We start from the raw sequence: 21,208 nt of genomic DNA on the forward strand, positions 1-21,208 counted from the left end.
CTACTCTCCGACCAGTCAACCACGCCGCCTCCATCTCCTCTTCTCTATATCTTCTTCTTTGACTGATAAACCAGCCTCCATCTCATCTTCTATGCTATCTCATATTCTCCGATCATCTTCTACGCCATCCCATCTTCTCCTATCATCTTCTATGCCGTCTCATCTTCTCTGATAAATGTGTTTTCCATCAAAAGGGTTTAAAAATGAGAAAAAGGGAGTCAGGTATGAGCGAAGGGTAGGGCGGGCCTCTTTTATTTTTCTATGTTATAAATAATAAATAAATAAATAAATAATATATATATAAGGGTAAAACAGTCCTTCTATGTCTAAAATACGATTTCAAGGATGAAACATGTATGTTTTAAACAAACGAGAGACTGTCCGAGTTAATTTTTGAAAATATAGACCAAACGTGCTTTTTGGTACTTATATGATGGAGGATTCATATATATATATATATATATATATATATATATATATATATATATATATATATATATATATATATATATATATATATATATATATATATATATATATATATATATATATATATATATATATCAAAAGGTTGTAAATAAAACACTTTAAAATTAAAAGGATTCAAAGAGAAAATAAAAGTAAAATAAAGGAACAAAGATGTAAATTTATTATAACGAGTGTGCATGTCATAGTTTTTTACCAGCTCACTTTAACCTCTTTGACAACAATAAATAATTGTTTATTAATAGTTGTTTTAACAATAATTAATAGTTTATTAATAGTGGTTTTGACTTGTAAGGTGGTTTTGACCTATAACATGGTGCCATTAACAATAGCCAGAGGTGCGATTAACAACACCCATATATATATATATATATATATATATATATATATATATATATATATATATATATATATATATATATATATATATATATATATATATATATATATATATATATATACGGCGAATGTTCGCGCGTTGCGCAGAAGCATTTATATATCTGAAACTTTTACAAATATATGTTTTTTAAAATATAACAATAATATTGGTATTAAATTTGATATAATAATTCCTATACTAAGTTGATATAATATATTGATTATTTTAAATTAAATGATAATATATATATATATATATATATATATATATATATATATATATATATATATATATATAGATCTATTAAAACTGTATAATCTCAATCTTTTGAACGATTACGGTTTAATGTTATTTATAGTTGTAATTTTTAATTAATTTGTTAAATTTATTTGCTTAACGTTTTAATTTCTATCATTGTAATTATTAAAAACCTCAAACATTTTTTTTTATTTTAAATGTAACAATATAATCATTTATATAGAGTTATTTTTAACTATTGTTATTGTAAGTTATTTTAAGCTATTTATTTGAAAACTTTTAACGATTATAAAAAAAAATTAGAAAAAATTTTATTTAAATTAATAATACAATTTAGTTTTTTCATTTAGCACTAAAATTTATCACTTTTAACTATTCACAAAATATTTTTGGGATTTTTTAAGTGGAACTGAAATTTATATTGAAGTTCACCCTGTAATGTTATATTTAAATTAACAATTTAAATATTTTGTCCAAACTTTTCAAAAGTTATAGCTTTAAACTGATAATGGTTTACATACAACAACACATTAAATCTAATAAAATTAGATAATATGTTACAGTTAAAGACATACCTTTATAAGTAGAAGTAAAATATTATTTTAATATTGAAATTTAGATTATTTATGATTACACTTTAGGTTTGATACTTATTAAACCTTATTAACCACCTTATAATTTTTATTAGAAAGACACTACAATTTATCACTTTTAAATATTTATAAAATATTCTTTGGGTTGTTTAAGTTGAACTAAAATTTTTATTTAAGTTGATCCTGTAACGTTATATTTAAATTAAAATTTTAAGTATTTTATACAAATTGTTCAAAAGTTGTAGCTTTAAAATGATAATGGTTAACATACAACGACATATTAGACCTAATAAATTAAGTATAATAGGTTAAAAGTTAAAAACATAACTTTATAAGTAGAAGAAAATATATATTCTTTTAATAATAAATTTTAGTTTATATATGATTACACTTTAGGTTTGATATTTATTTAACCTTATTAACCAACATATAATCATTATTAGAAAAAAATTAAAAAGTCAAGGGAGTTTCAAATGAATGTGGTGAAAGAAAAAATACATGAGAGATTCAAATGAATGTAGTGAAAGGAAAAATGTTTTATTTATAAGTATAGTAGGCGTAACCCGCGCGTTGCGCATGATTAGTATAACATGATAAGATTGACGATTTGAATTTCAAAAGACTTATATGGAAAACATTGAGGGTGAACATATTAACTGAAAAACCACACTAAAACCAAATCAACCAATATAATTGAACCATTATAATCGAACCATTACTAAAAGATGGTGTAATTTCTAATATTTATTAACCGAATACATATATATTATAATGTATATAATATGTAATTATATTGGAAACTGAGAATTTGAAGAGTAATCATGTCATGGTTATTAAGTACTTAATTTTGAATTAGATTTACTTATATAATTTGGTATTAGTTAATCATCATTAATTTACCACTTTTATTTTTAGCAACCTATTTTCTAATTGTTCACTTTTATAGCAATTATTTTTTGTTGCTCACATTTTATAGTAATGTATTTTTTATAGCAATTTTTTTTCTCATATTTTATAGTAATGTATTTTTTATTTGCATTTCATTTTGAACCGTTGTTGTTAACCGATATTAATCGATAACTGAACACCATTAATGGACTGAAATGTTAACCAATACATATTGGTTATCAAAATTCATTAACCAATTGCAATGATTATGGTTTGGTTATGGCCTATAACAGTACCAAATTGACCCATACACCTTTAAAAAATATAGAATATACATAAATTTTAATTAATTATTTTTTGAAACAACATATATAATATATGATCACAACATGTATACAATATAATTTACATTAACGATTTAACCACAACATACAACAATTGTAATAAAAGAATACTACAATATATATATATATATATATATATATATATATATACATATATATATATATATATATATATATATATATATATATATATATATAACAAACATATAAGGTAAAAGCTCTACCATAATAAAATAATTCCAAAAATAGTCAAAATACTTCTAACCAACACAAAAACATTTTCTAACCAACACAAAAGGTTTTATGATTGTTTTCATTGTCAATTGTATGTTATTTATATGTGTGTCTATACAAAAGATTCACCTTTTTATTGTAATGTTTTCATTAAATGCATATTACACATAATATATATGTTATAAAACTTTTGAGTGTTTAAGTCATTATTAAGAAAACTTTTGAGTGGTATTAATTAAAAGATGAGGTTTCAAATGAATATTGCTCTAAGATGTTATAAAATATTATAATTACTTTAAATATACTCTAATGTGTGTGTGTGTGTGTGTGTATATATATATATATATATATATATATATATATATATATAGATAGATATATTAAATCCAAATCATTATAATAGCATCTACTTATGGTCAATCAATTTAGATAGGTGTATTTTAGGATCATATCATCTAAATGGAATCCATTTATATGTTGTGTGTGAATTTAGTTAGTTAAATGTAGTTTTTTATTTGATATATTTTTAGCTATTGATGTTGTTGATTAGAAAACAATTTATTTAAACATTTTTTTTATTTCATTTATGATTAATTTCAAACATTAATCGTTTTTCCAGTGTATCATAATCTATATATATATATATATATATATATATATATATATATATATATATATATATATATTCTAATTTTACGCTGTTTAAGCTATTATTGTTGTCATGTTGTTTTATGAGAATAGTTATAACAATTTTAATTTACTAATCATATAAAAACAATATTTGTTAATAAAATGAGAACTATAAACATATATTGGTGTTTAATTGATAATGAAATTAAGCATTTGGTTGAAAATACTTCAAATACTACAACTGGATGGAATTTTAAGTTATTTATAAATAAAGTTACCAATAATGCTAATTATTTTAAATCTTACTTGTGTTCAATCGTGTCGTACAATAAAGGGCAAAAATAGAAAGGAAAATCGCATTCCAATATTAAGAAAAAGGAAAACATCTAAGAATTTGTTTTATATAAGTGGAACAAAGATAAAACATTAAGAGAGTGTTTATAACAATTTTATTTAATAATCATAGAAAAACAATATTTGTTAATAAAATGAGAATTATAAACATCTATTGGTATTTAATTGTTAACGAAATTAAATATTTGGTTGAAAATACTTCACATACTACAACTGGATGAAATTTTAACTTATTTATAAATAAAACTATTAATAATGCTAATTATTTTAAATCTTACTTGTGTTCGTTTGTGCCATACACCAAAGGGAAAAAATAGTAAGGACAATCACATTCCAATATTAAAAAAAAAGGTAAACATCTTAGAATTTCTTCTATATGAGTGGAGCAAAGATAAAACTTGACTAGCAAGATTTTTTTCAACACAAAGATAAAGGTACCTAAATAAAACAAATATAATTTTTTTTTACTCTATCATAACATAAGCCATAAGGTTAAATGTTCATCTATGTTTAACGTGGATATGATGCATACAACAAAAAAAACGCATACAATTAAAGTATCGATCATTCTCATATTTTTCTTGCCCGTAAACACCATAAACACAAACTAAAATACAACTACGAATATAAAGTATAATTACAACCACCCATAAAAGGAAACTATAATATAATATAAACATAAAGTTACCACAAAACAACCCACAGTGCACAATAATCTTCATATAACATAAGAAAAGATATTAACATAGAAAAAGAATATTACGAACCAAATCCTAATATTAGACATCCACTACAATTAAATATATACAATATGAAACCACCATTTTTTTTAAATCCATAGCACAACAAATCATATTTTGCCTTTACTACATAAAACACGATGTAATCAACATTCTTCTTGCATGAGTGATTGGAGAAGTGTAGTGCAATGTTGTTAAAACTGAAATGTTCCAAGTTGGTGACATTATAAACTAAGAAGATGAATAAAGAATTTCACTCAAAGTGAGATGCTTAGGAAACCAAGAACTAAAGAGAGAAACAAAGATTCATAAATCACATGTAACAACTTATATAATATGCTTGATGTATAAGTAATTAATAATCATTATTAAAATACATTTGAAAAGTCATCGGAGAATATGAAAAAACATGGAAGTTTCAAATCAATAATCATTATTGATTAATTACTAGTTTATAACCCGTGGGAACCACAGTTACAAACTTAATTAAACTTTAATATTAAAAACTCAAAATTATTAATCACTTATTTTAAATAAATTATTCATTAAGAGATTTTTTAGTTATATAAAATTATAATCATTGCTTTAAATAAATATGTATAATTATATCACTTTATAGTTTGTGTTAATTTTATTTAATTTTCATTCTAATGTTATTAATTTAATGTAATTAGAGTGGAAAATTTAAAATTTGAAATTTGAAATCGAGATTCAATAGGTTAGCAGGTGGCATGCATTAATTAGGAGACATACTAGAGTGACACATGGCAAAAGAAAAATAAAAGATGCATTAATTATGAGGCCTAATATGGTGACACATGTCAAAAGGAGAATAAAACTATTCTTTTATTAGAATAGGGATATTTTGAAGTTGAAGAGGTGTGGGAGTTTCAAATGCATGAGGTGCTAGGAAAAAGAGGAGTGGGAGTTTCAAATGCATGAGATGCTAGGAAAAATGCATCTTTTATAAGTATAGTATGATATATATATATATATATATATATATATATATATATATATATATATATATATATAAATATATATATATATATATATATATATATATATATACATATATATATATATATGTATATATATATATGTGTATATATATATATATATATATATATATATATATATATATATATATATATATATATATATATATATATATGTTCAAATGTGGATTGACATCTATTATGTGGACGTCTGGATAATGTTATTTTGTGAGAATGACAAAGAAAATATGTTGTTTGATAATATGAATACGTTCAATCTTATATAATTATTGTAATTATTAAGCATTTTCATTAATTAAATCGTCTATAAAGTTATTATACATTTTTTTAATTATTCTCATTCTGTCAGAATGTTATCAGGATGTTTATTAAGTCGTATTCTCTAAGAATTTAAATATGTTGTTTGATATATATATATATATATATATATATATATATATATATATATATATATATATATATATATATATATATATATATATATATATATATATATATATAGGGTTCATGTGCATTCAAATAATTTGCAAAAACACTAAAATAAGGAAAACCTTTGACATTATGCCACCTCAGCTTTATATTTTAGATAAGAGTTAATCCAAACTTTGAACTAAATGATTGTAATCGATGATACATAAAAAATTGTTTCATATTAGTATAACATGTTTTTGTTATTTTTATCATGAAAACTTGAATTTAAAAGTGGTTAAAGACATGAAAAAAAACGGTTGTTAAAACCACATTTAAATCTATATTACCATAACACCCTCCAATTTAAACTTATTATCTTTAACTTATTGCTAATAAATTTAATTTCTAAAGCATATATATATATATATATATATATATATATATATATATATATATATATATTTATATATATACTAGCCGTTTACCCGTGCCAAACGATGGATGCAAATATTTTTTTTCAAAAAGTAGTTTCTAGAGACGATTAGTTCTTTTGTACAAATAGTTTACTACATTGGAATTAAGACTTTGGGTGATTTTGTATAGGATTTACTACATCGGATCAACCATCCATGCTTCCATTCATGAAAAATATCAACTTTAAAGGAATAGTGTTAAAAGATATTCTATTATTTTTATTCTTCACAAGATGCAAGTTAGGGATGTGTTTGGTCTACATATTTACGAAAAAGGAGTGATGAAAACCCAAGTAATAAAATTTATTAAATAAAATGTAGAACTTCGATGCAAGTTAGTATTGAGAGTGCAAGGAGTGGAAGATGGTTTTCAATTATACAAAATTGATAGTTTTTTTTTTCTTTTGTCGTTTAATTATATAAGGTTGGCTGACTACAATGCATCTTATTATATCGAAAAATTATTTAATAAGGTTTCGCTTATATAACTTAATGACATTTTATAGAAAATATATGTTTTTAGTTTTCATATGTATACAACTTTTCAAACACGTATATTTACTTAATAGGAGTTAACCAAATTCATTATCGATATAACTTTGAACCCATATATCAATTTTTGTCACAATGTATCAAATACTAATAAATTTTTATTAACAGTTAAGTCAATGCAACTAACTTAAAAGGAAAAATAACCCATTTGTACGTTTGAATTCTAATTTCAAATAACATTTATGAAACATTTATACTTTGAAAATAAATCATATAAAGATTTATACATGATTGATTATTTTACAGATCATATTAATTTAAAATAAAATAATTGTATGATACAGATTAAAAATATAAGCATATAACTCTCCCTCTCATTCCATGCATTTCTTCATCTACATCTTCTTGGTCTCTTCATAAATCCACCTACACCATCTTCCTTCAGAAAATAAAATTTGAAAACATATAAAGCAAATCAAAAGTCAGCACATTTTATTCAAAGATAAATAACATATTACAAAGATCTCCTTTTTTTAAAGAACATGAACATAGATTAATAGACTGGATTGAATATATATATATATATATATATATATATATATATATATATATATATATATATATATATATATATATATATATATATATATATATACAACCAAAAAACAGAGCGGCCTATTATTAAGGATTCATCGACTCCCGTGGAACCCTCAACCGAATCAATGATTCAGAAGGTGTAAGCCCCAACTATATATATAGCAAAAATGAAACCAATGATACACATTGTCTGAAAATCAGAAAAAAAAAAAAAAAAAAAAACCGAAAGAATGGAAAATCCTTACCGTTTTTCCCAGATCCCATCTTTGTTCTTTTTCTTTGATTCCTTCTCCTTCTAATTCTCATATACATGTCTTCTCTAGTTCTAATATAGCACATCTCTAAGTTGTCCTTGTATCCTTGAAATTCTTAGCCCTAACTCTTCTACTGTCTCGCGACTAATCGAAGGGTAGTATGATTGTTTAAAGTGCTTTGAAAATGTTTTCAAAGATTCCACTTGACAAGCCTATTATTGATCAAATGAATATATTAAAAAATCAAAACTTTCATAAGAATATCAATCATTTTGCTTAAATCAAAAGAATGTGTTGTTAAAACAACCCCTCCAATAATCCTAGAGATTGACAAAACAACCCCTCAAGAGTAGATTTGTCATATTGCTTAAAAATAGAATACAACTATTTAGGTAACAAATGAGCAGCAGTTGAGACATTCAAAAACTTCAACTAACATAGAGACAAAATGTAGAATGTGTGATGTAAACAATATATATTGTTAAGGGTAGATTCGACATTCTGCAGCAAAGAATAAGAAATAACTTATTTAACCCATCAACTTGTAAAGCACTCGGTTACAATTTTCCATCCCATTATCAATGTATATTTCTGTAATATCAATGGAGATTAGACCAAGTAATTCCATGTGTATGACCATTGAACCTTCTCAAATCCTAAAATTGTCATGAAACAAAATTCTTCTTATAAAAGTTAAACATCCCTTGTTTCTTTTTTGTCATATATACGTCAGATTATGTGACAACTTTAAAAAGTAGAAATATTTAAATAACACTATAAAAGTCAAACATCCCTCATAGTTATTATTGTTTCATAGGAGCTAGTATTAGAGTCTTAAAACCATTATTAGGAGGCTACATACATCAAAAAGGAGAAACAAAACAACTAAAAATCAACTCATAATCATCCTCAAACTATAACTAAAATAAAAAAAATCAGATACACATTACTTACTGAACACCACTTGTTAACTAACTATTAACATTTAACATTACCTTATCTGTAATAGCATCCTTTACTTCATAGTAATTTAAGACTGTTTCAATGTCCATTTTACCCTCCATTTAATAGCATATTGAAGATCCGGATCAAGGTTTTTGATAAGTTACTGTGAAAAAAGATATAATTTAAATTTTTACTCATCAGCCCAAATGATTAATAACTGTAAATATTAAAAAACCATAAATGAGTTGTAAATTATAGTGAAAGCAGATGAATCAAGTTTGAAAGAAGTTGGAAGGTCGGATCTGAAGACACCAGTTTCCAAACACTCCACGTGGCCACCAATATATGTCTCACACTCTAAAAGGCACCCATTATGAAAGTTTTCTGATTCAGATTGGTGCTTGTTTGGACATACCTTGAGCTGAGAGAAATCTGGGAAAACATCTATAGAGTTCCTTGCAGCAATGTTATGAGTTGTAGAAGTCATCTGAACAGCAGTAGGATTGTTGGGTGGAGGTGGGATAGGAGACCTAATTTTCCCGGAAGCAACTGGTGGAGGAGCAAGGCCTAGAGGCTTAGACTTAACCTTCTCGGGTGGAGGAGCAAGGCTGAGTGGCTTAATCTTTTCAGATAATCATGCAGATGAAAGCATCCCAGCTCCACTTGCAGGTTTGTTTTTTACAGTGATTCGAATTGTTTCACCCTCCTAATATACGTAATGTTTCAGGTTAATACTTGTCTAATGAGCTCAAATCAAATTCATTTCAGTACTTCTAGGCATTAGATAACTTCAGCTACTAATCTGAAAATTTTGACTATATAATCTTATATGCATAGCCGGAAAACTGTAAGTGATGATACATACCTTCAATCTGTGATTTACATCAGGATGGATATTGATACGACTCTCGTCGTTGGCTTCATCGACATCCTTCTCAATCTCTGTCTTCACATACTTCTCATGATCCGACAACGCCACATTGAAATCAAATTCCTCATTCCTCTTTGTAAACCCTAACCCAATAAACGCGTGTTTCCCCGTGCCATCCTTGATTTTCAAAGCCAGGGAGATCTTCGAGAATAAGAACTAAAAGCTCTAAACCCGGATCAAGTTTACTTGTTGTTCCCCCAAATCATTGATCATGGCGGCGGGATAGGGTTAGGGTTACTTGTGTGTGACGGAAAAGGTGGACTTCCAGGGTGTCGATTGCATCTTTGGTAGAGACAGGTGGTGGTGCGCTGCTTGTATGTGATGTTGTCGAAGATAAGGAAACACACACTTGACGTCATGAGGGTGAAGAGATAAACAGAGACAGATGAGAATTGGTTTGATGGCGGCTGTTGTGTGTTTAGGAGATTAGGGTAAGGTAATACCGTGTAATACGTATACGATGTGGTTATATGCTTAATATTATTTTACATGAGGTAATACCTATTGTACCTCTTAATTTTCAAAAAAGAGGCAATATGTTTAATAATATAGTATATATATATATATATATATATATATATATATATATATATATATATATATATATATATATATATATATATATATATATATATATATAGAGAGAGAGAGAGAGAGAGAGAGAGAGGTAAAAGATCAAATGAGAACCACAAAAAGTTAAGAACCCTAAGAAAACGCTACACTCTATTTTGAAGTCTGAATATGATATTCTCTAGAACTCTGACGTTTCAGATCTTATGAAGCATGAGAAAAACTCTCTGATCTGGTTCGCCGGAATATCAGATTTGACGGAGCTTGAAGCTATTTCGCCTACAAATGTCTGACCACGTCCATATCTACTTCTTTCTTCAAACAACCACTAAAGATCGCCTCTATCTTCATTCACACATCAGATCTGGTCAGATCTGATGTAGATCTAAGAATTTCGTGTTATTTTACAAAGGTTTTTCTTTTCTATTTCATAATTTCTTCGTTGGATCTACATCAGATCTGTTCTCCAACTGTTGGTGTCATCCTCGGAGTATCAGAAATCAGAAATCACAATCACCATCTCAACCTACAGTTGCTAATCTTTAACTCGTTTTGTTTCAAAACTCTTGAACCTGTTTTTTTTTGTTTTTTTTGTCTTATGTGCTCCATCACCGATGAAATGTTTGTCGGATTTGTACCAGATTTTTTATGTGTTGCCTCTTTATCCTCATCTTCGTCTCTGGTCAAAACACCACCAAATTGATATCAGATCTGATTTTTTTTTTTATTTTCAGGTTAGATCTAGTGTGTATGGGGTTCACATTGATGGTGTTCACAAAATGAATTTTTGAAAAAAGGATACACACAAGGTGTTTGATGAAATGCTTCAATTAAATTTGGTAAGTTATTGAGCTATGAATTTAGTTGTGAATGCATATTTTTTGTTTATTAGACTATAAATTTATTGTATTAAGCTTTGAATTGTGTGTATTAAGCTATGATATTTGTGCTTAAAATTGTGAGTTGAATGCATTAAGTTGTAAATTTTCCGTTTAAATTATAAATTGACTATATTAAGCTATGAAATTTGTATATTATACTATGATTCAATTGTATTAAGCTGTGAATTTTTTTATTAAACTGTGAATTGACTGTATTAAAAGTTTTAAGTTTATAATATGGCTGTGAATGAATACTTTTTTTGTATTAAACTGTGAATTTTCTGTATTAAGTTGTATATTTTTGTGTTTTAAACAGTGGGTTGACTGCATTAAGTTGTCAATTTCTTGTAGCTGTTATCTTGTGTTTTAAACTGTACATTAGACTATGAATTTTCTGTTTAAACTGTTAATTGATTATATTAAGTTGTGAATTTTTTTATATTAAACTGTGAATTGATTGTATTAATATGTGATTTGATTGGTATTAAGATGATTTTTTTTCTAAATTTTTTGTTTTCTTCTGAAATATAAAATTGAAGAAACATTATACACATATATGATGTTATCAAAATTTTAATAAAGTATGTAAAACTTAAATTGAGAATATTTGTGTAAATAAACTTTAAAAGAAGCAGTACCATATATATATATATATATATATATATATATATATATATCTGAAGGTACGGATGTAAGATTTAAGTTGAGAATATGGTTGTGAATGTATAATTTCTATGCAATAAATTCTAAATTTATTATATTAAACTATGAATTTTATGTACTAAACTGTTATTAAGATGTGGTTTTTTTATTTAATTTTATGTTTAAAATATGAATTATATATGTATGAATGTTTGTATTAGTTTTTATATGAATATATTTATTTTTGTGTTGTGTAAATCTTTAAGAATGTATTAGTTTTTATAATTATTTTGCATTATACTCTAATAAATTATTTTGATTGGTTTATTAAATTGTGAATATAATATTTAAGCTATAATCAATGATTTTATATGCAGATCTGATTTGAAAGGAATGATGATGAAAACGGTGACACAAGTGGTTATTGGTAGGGTGTAGTAGTTGGTGGTTTTGGAGGTAGTGGTGGTAGAATTCGAGTTTAACTTCTTTAAATATGTGAATTAGTATATAATGAATTGTATTATATTATGTTGTTAATTTTATGTATTAAACTAAAAATGGACTTTATTAAGTTGTACATTTTATAAAGATTTTGTGTTAAAATATCAATAAATGTATACATGAAAATATTAAATTGGGTATTAATGAATTAATATGTTTATTAAACTGTGAATATGGTATTCTAAACTATGAATATATCTTATACACGATATATTCTTTTAAAGAAAACTATAATTTACAAAAAAAAATGAATTTATCATGTTATAAATCTATTTTTTTATTAAAATTTTATATATTTCGCTGCAAAAATAAAATATTATGTATTAAAAAGTATTACTAAAGAAATGAGAACTACAATATTTGTTCGATTAAATTGTGAATACGACCATAAAATGTCAATGAATTTAGTGTTAGTCAAGGTTGTAGAACTCGTTACTCGGTACCTGTTCGGCCAACTATCGAGTAGCGAGTACTCAGGAGTACTCGAGAGTACTCGGGGAGTACTCGGATTCGGTAATTCATGTAGAAATATTTTTAGGGAACTTACATATGTCAAAATCACAAGTTAAAATCTTATTTTGATTGAACTATATAACAAATTAGATACATGTGTATACACAAAAGCTGAAAAATACATAATGGTCTCACTTCATGAATAATTACTAAAAATTTATGATATATATATATATATATATATATATATATATATATATATATATATATATTCGTGCACGAGTATTGAAAATATGGCTATTCCCTTCATTAAATTTTTCCAAATAAACACCTTGATATTATTCATTTGACCTAGTCCTAGCAACGTTCCCGGGAATTGATCGATCGCCTTTGACTGAAATTCGATAGTTGTTACAAGGCATGTACCAGAAAGTGGATTTTGTTAGGGTTTCATAGATAAATTTCCCAGGTTACTCGCTTTATAAAAAATCAACAGTGTTCCTGGAAAAAATCGACATGTTACGCTTGATGGCGGTCATTAGTTGTTAAGTACAAATCCTGGAAGTCTATACCACTTAGTTCCAAACTTTAGAGATTTCGCAAAGAGTTTGGCAATAGATTTCAGGTAGAAAAATAATTTCTACAAATAAATAAGTCCATATAGGTGAAATTGATGTGGCAAAATTGACTAGATCACGAGTTGATCATGATAACTCTAATATGAAGTGTAGGAATGATCTTCATGTGCGCTAGGAGTAGGCTATCGAGGAAGAAATCTTTGTTAGTGTGGCAAAGTTGTGACACCCTGTTTTCACTCTACATTAGAGCTTGATATAATCCTTGGTTTATAAAATTCGAAATAGAAATATATTAAGTTTTAGCCAAAATAATCATTATAAACATGTAGCAGACATTAAAACGATTTTCGTAGATATAAAGAAATCATAAGTCTGACTTTGTATAAAAAAAGTTATGATTCTTCGATGTTGCATGTTCAACACTATATGACAAAGCATGTCAAAATAATTGAATCAGAGATAGGCTGATTATTAGCCTAAGTTATCTAAAAAAAATTCATAGTAGTCATAAAAGTAAAGCATGCATATAAAGAATGTCCAAACCTGGATTCGCAAGAGGAAGTTATGGTTTTTTGATGTTTCGATGCGACACGGTACAACAATGTGCGACACATAAATTGAAATTTAGATTGGTTGATTATTAGCAAAAACAATGTAAACAAGAGTTGAAGATCTTGTAAATACGAGCACGTCAATATAGATAATGTCGATAATAGAGTTCGTATGATGAATTTATCATTTTCGCAAGGATTTAAACAGTATAAGCTCTATAAAATATTAATTTAAAATGGATTGAAAATTAGCTATTGATGGCTATAGGAAAGTTGTAGTGCTCGCTGAGAGGATTCCGAGGATATAAAGAATGTTGAAAACAAAGCTCGTATGCGAAAGTTATGGTCGTTCCAAGATTAGCGAAAAATGTTGTTGGGAGTGACGTGGCGATATCGAAGTGCATAATGTGGCAAAGATAGAGTGGGACTCTCTACCTAACATGTCAACATGGAAGAACGTGGTTGTGACACATGGCACCATGAAAATTGGACACATGACATTGCTCTAGAAGGGGTGTGGTGGCCCAATGATAATTGAACACGCGACAACGCAGGACTAGAGAAACGTCAACCAGGCACGACATGCCTAAGGACTTGGGGTGTAGCATGCCCTTCTGCGCATTCTATATATAGTGGCCAAACTCATCTATCTCATTTAGTCACACCCTTTTCCTTCCAATTTTCTATGGAGAACTTCTCTCTGAAGTTCCGATTTTTCCGAGTCTTTGAATTTCTTTAGCGGGGCTCTAAGGTATCTAGGAACATGAGAAAAAGGAGCTTTCGGGTTGAGAATTTGTCCACAACTTTCGGTTTTCTCTAGAAATTCCTGAAAGTTAAGCTGCACTTACTATGCTTTAAATGTAACTTATGCTTATATTCATATTCGTTATTATGAATATATAAATAAGATCTATCAGTGATTCCAATCATTATACCGATTGATCTACTAACGGGAATAGTGTCTAGGATGGATATAGTGAGGTGTTTAAATTAGTGGGTTTTACAAACAATACAATTTTTATACCAAATGGTCCTTACCTCCGACATATGAATATATGAAGACTTTTGGTCTCTTTTCAATGTCATAGGTTTCTAAACAAGGAGTTCATATCCATGGTATCTATCTTTTCAATGCTGTTTAAGGATATTAGCGTGATGTTCCCAGCTTTTCCTAAGAGAGTCCAGGAACTTCAGAACCAACTGAGAAGAATGCTTGACAACACCCAGCCTATGCATATCATTAACCAAGCCGTTAAATCTGTTAATCGTTTGGGTTTGTGATTCACCTTGTTGAGCGAAGAAGTGCTCATATATCCGGTTGAGATTGTTAATGGTTGTGGTGTGTACTTCCACGATGCCTTCATAAGCCACTTTCAATGTATGCATCATATCTTGAGCTGACTTACATTTATGTACAAAATAATACTGATGGGATTTAAACAAACAGTCCTATGTGTACATGCAACCCTAGCATTGGATCTATGTTTTCACTATTAGATACATAACATTATGAACACATAATAAAACCCTAAAGATGATTGCTATTTTCGAAATTAACCAAGAAGGTTAGATTACATACCTCTTGTTGTTATATTGTAATAACAACTTGAATCTTCAAACCCTAAGTCTTGAAAGCAAGCACCACAAGTGTAATGCCTCTAATGGCTCATAAACACCACAAGCAATTGGAGAAGATATAGAGAGAGAAGAGAGGAGGTAGAAATCGTCCTTAGATGCTCTAGGGATCTAGTGGTCAAAATCCTAAGGCCTTAGGGGTCTTTATATAGGGTTGGGATTAGGGTTTCAGTCCTTATCCTTATCCAGTTACTTGCCCACCAAGCAACCACAAGATAAGGCTTGAAAACCCTTATCTCTTGGACCTTGGATGATTTTAAGGATATCCTTATCCTTGAATTCGTCCATCCTTTAACAAGGATAACCATTGCCCTATTTTGCAACTATCACATAATTACAATTCAGCCCCTCTAGTTTAATTAATTACATTTGATCACAAAATTAATGCTTAATTAATTATTGACCAATATTAATTAAAGAAATATGATTTCTACTTTAATATATTATTCTTATGACATATTAATAAATCATAATAACCTATTTCTCTATTATTTCTCCAGTCGAGTTACTTTAGTGAAGGCAACCCAAAAGGATCATGCACAATCGGGTCAAGTATTTACCAATTATGGTTACTGGCTTAGACACTAATCCAACAGTCTCCCACTTGGATAAGTCTAGTAACTACATATTGTAAGTACACCTCGATTAGCAATCGTAGCTCTCAAAGACGTTGTCAAACTCCGAACTTATCAGTAACCTGTCCTTCAGATAAGGGATCGTATATTCCTCCATTCTAGATATCGTATAGACATCAGACATGGATTGAAATCATTCTCTCAGTCTATGTGTTGTTTCTCGATTTCTGATTTACGACGACCGACTAATTGATCAAATCAAATTAGCCCTAGCTCGGCCGAGCATTTACATTTGTCATCACTAAATCATCGAGGGGCCCACAGATATCACTTTTATCCCACTTTGGGTAAAAGGAACGGATAAACTTCGACTCAATGTTTTCTTGCACTCACTCACCAAATCACACACAACAATAAGTTTTATAACACCGAGTTACCGGTGTGTTTACATATTCTCAATGTGAAACTGATTCGCAAGATACAACTCACACATCTCGGTTTCAAGAATACAAGATATTATCGTCTCACCAATCGCTCGTGATAAAATCCATGAAGCGATCCAAGTGAACGTGGGTTTAATCCATTGCTCAAAATCATATTCACAAGCACTCATGAACGTTGCAGCAAACCTTTGCTATGTCTAATACAATTTAGACAATCTACAAACCAATTCATGACAGTCTTCATTCATACCTACTTCCAACGTATAACCGACTGTGGTCTGTTTGAATAATTCAATTATTCTTAATAAACTCAATTATTCTGCAAGTCAAAACATGCAAAGTGAAACACAAAGGTAATACTAATCCGATATGGTCCCAACCCTTGAGTATAAATAAAACACCTTTATCTAATCACCATATTGATTACTCATTATCCATTGTTTAACGTTTCAGATAATCAACTTTATAACTTGAATTATAACCACAATTGTCCCATGCTCCAAGCATGCACACTTTGGTTTTCAATGGTCTATTACTTTGTGAAATAGATTAAGTGAACACATTTTTTTCAATCATTCTCATTTCACAAATCCCAATTCTCATCATAAGCACAAGAATATCAAATTCTTGTCACTTATAGAATATGCCAAATTCTAATATTTTATGCAACGATCCTCTTGTGAAGTTACAACACAAAAATCACAAAGACTCGGCCATCGAAATCACAAGGTACTCTATCAAAATAGTTACAGAACAATTCTATAAATGTGATGTCTCTCACTCAAAGTACATTCTTTGAACATCCTTTTGCATAAAATTTTCTAATTTAGACATAAATTCTTTATTTCTAACTCCTATTTATGGAAACATTTCCATATTTACTATATGAAAAGTCATTCTTAATAGAATCTTATCTATTCATAATGATGTCGATATGGTCCATTCAATGCCATACTTCCAACTACTCACAAGTGACCAATCCTCAGCGAGCTTTGGATCGTCCTTTGATAGTTGTTTCATTATCTTAGTCAAAAAACCGATTCATGTCCTTTTTCCCTCTTAATGCTCTAGACATTTGGAAAAATTTAGAATGGTGAAATATTATAGCATTTGCAATCGATCCTATACCCGAAGCGCATGGGACACGATGCATAATGTCTTACATGAAGATACGATACTCTATCAATCTCCTGCCATAACATTTTATGTGTCACGTTCTTACAATTCGAACTATGAAGAGGGATACCGTAATCATAATCAAAATTTAATAACACACTATGTATCCTTTGACTAAATTTACTAAAATTTCTCAATCTAAGCTTTAGATTATGAAACGAAGTACAATATTCTCTCCCTTAATTATAGCAAAACAACATTTCAACTCTTACGACATTGCAAAGTACAACACTTGTTTTCTATAATTAATATTGCTAACTTGCAATACTTACCATAATAATCATGCTCCCACTTACATGATGATTATTTCTTTACCAGCATAACACTTATGCTCCCACTAGCTTTGACATGTATTCAGAAATCAGCTGAACTTTAAGAAAACAATTTCTCAAGTTCATATTTCTAATACTAGATGCTTCGATAAGACTCTATCTAAGCTTCTTAAACTGATACACCTTTCCTAGGACAGCTCATATGTATATGTCTAAACGATTCTAAGACTCAAATCAATAATTCTAAGATGTTCAGACCTATTTGCCATTTCCCACAATTCGAACTATGAAGAGGTATGCCGTAATCAAAGTTGAATTTGAGAAAACCAAATCACATGATACCATCTTCAAAATCTCTCTTAGTGAAAGCGTTTCCTTACAATCATTCTTATGAATGAAAGAAACCTTATGACACTTAGATTTTTGTGGTGTATTCATTCTCATCCATGTGAATTTGTCATAACCATAATCATAAGATAATGTCAGTGACAAATCCAAACTCTTATGGATAGAACTTGCTTTTCTTAATTTCTTGCCATCAAGGGTCCCACCATTGCTTCCAAGTTATTTAGCAGCTCACCCCTTCATTTCAATGTACTTTCCATTGAACAAGGTGCCTTGCCCCTATACAATCCATTGAGAACTCGTAGAACTCACTTGCATAATTAATTCAATTTGGAATGGCACAGAAACAAAATAGTGTCAACACGATAGGTCGTAAACCTCAAGTCGTGTGCTAGTGTTGTATTATAAGTTCTATTCTTGATTTGTTCTTGAAACCTTTCAAGACCATTAAGACTCCCACTGACTCCTTGACATATAAGATTCCCTTGTTAAGAAACATTTCTTGACAAACAAATATTCAAGAGTTAGTGTAGCCTTTATCAAGACAAAACTTTTCACATAATTGGTCCTAGTTGGTCTTTGTCTTATCCAAGACATCACAACTTACCAATTTCAAATGTGCGAGAACAAGAATTTTTTTTCCAAGTTCCATATTTGATGAAAGTTATAAACCTTCTTAAGACTTGTCACCTAATTCACAATCTTGGAGTATAACTCTAAGACTTGACATTGGAATGAAGTATGATTGACTTCTTGATTTAACCATTTTCACAATTCTCATTTCCTCTTTTTAGACATACAAATTATACTAAGAATCACTTAGAGGATCAATTTGAGATATGGTTCTTAATCATTAAGTCATATCATAAGAACACAATAAAAGGTACTCTCCCTTCTTCTTAGAACAGAGAAACTTTTATCTTTCTGCCTACTTGATTCTTCTTATTCGTTCTGCTATTGATTGAAACTCTTTTAATCAATTATACTTAATCTTATAAGTGTAACCATATTTACTAAACCTTTAGTAAATCATAATGAATATTTTTTCACTCTTGTGGTGGACCTGATCAACACACAACTTTGTGTACTTGATCTCATAGTCCTTTACTTGACACTTTGTCAAAGACTAATCTAAATTTCCCAAATGTGGTAGTTTTCATTCATCATGCAATACTTGTTGCACGATTCCAAGTTCCTATACACTTGAACCTTGGGCGATGAGAAACTCTCCCTATTTGGTAAACTTTTGACACTTCCACAAGTAACCTAATTAAGAATCAAATCCATATTGCTAATACTAGAAGTACACAAACATCAATTTTTCATATATGCCACTGCAAGGATAAAATAAGATAAAATCCAAAATTTATTTTATTCATTAAAGCAGCGGAGAACATGTCCTTACAACGCAAAATTCAAATGTAAAGCTATGTATTCAAATACTCCTAACAAATCTATCATAACTTCCTAAGCTCAAAATCTGATCTTCGAATCCATGCGATCGTAATCCATTTCTTCGTGATCAGACCCATCTTGCTGTTCCATCAACTTTCCTTTCTTTTCTTTGATCCTGCAAAACATGCAAATGTAATCTTATCACATTATGTATAAAGAATAGGAATTTAATGGAGTTAGATAGTGGATTTTGTACCTGAAGCAGAGCCACACTTCTTGACTCTTCCATCTCTTAGACTCTTCGGTTCCTTTAGGCAGCTTCGTATCAATTTCCCTTTCCCTTGGCAGCAGAAACATGTGGCCTCTCCTAAAGCGTCCACGGAAGCATGGTTGGTTGAATTTCCCAACAAATATGCTCCATTGCTTTGCCAAATCATTTCTGATTCAGCAGCAATGAGCATGTAAGTTAGGTCAATGAGGTTTTCGTCATGATCCATCATATAATACTTTCTTTTGAACTCATTATATGATTCAGGAAGTGACTGTAGAACCCAGTTCACAGCCAACTTATCCGGGAATGACGCACCCAACATTATAACCCTATCGATGTGTGATTTCATTCCTAGAACATGAGCACACACGGGTTTACCATCTTCATGTTTCATTTCCAATAGGACTTTAGTGACATTGAACCTTTCAATTCTTCGATCTTGTGGGTTAGGGAGAATAATTGGAGGAGATGGAGGAAGTGAAGCATGATTTCTTGTTCCTTGATCGAATCGTGGAATATCATCTTCATGTGGAAAGCTTGTTCCACGAGATTTGGGAAGACCATAGCTGTCGTACTTTGACATCTACAAAACGGGAGAAAACAAATTCAAGTTAGTTGATTGATTGAGTCCTTAATAAATCACCCAAATGAGATATTAAGGCTAGGACCCAACACTATACACCACAACCTAGAAAAGGGATGCTGTAATCTAGTTGCAGAATATTTGAAGGTAAGTGAATGACGATTCACTAATTTTCCACCATGCAAAACGAAAAAAAATTTAAGTTTTAAATTTATGAAAACTCCTAGATTCTTTGAGATTCATTGAACATTTCAATGGCATGTTTAAATCTCGATATGCCCCTCTAGTTTGTGACTGGGATGCCGAGGA

At 28.9% G+C, this 21,208-nt stretch overlaps 1 pseudogene; it reads right to left on the minus strand.

The window, feature by feature from the left end:
- Positions 1 to 9,287: 9,287 nt before the first annotated feature.
- Positions 9,288 to 20,334, minus strand: LOC111905409 (uncharacterized protein At1g03900-like; annotated as a pseudogene).
- Positions 20,335 to 21,208: the final 874 nt, after the last annotated feature.

The sequence above is a fragment of the Lactuca sativa genome, chromosome 6 (genome assembly GCF_002870075.4).
Source record: "Lactuca sativa cultivar Salinas chromosome 6, Lsat_Salinas_v11, whole genome shotgun sequence".
NCBI lineage: Eukaryota > Viridiplantae > Streptophyta > Magnoliopsida > Asterales > Asteraceae > Lactuca > Lactuca sativa.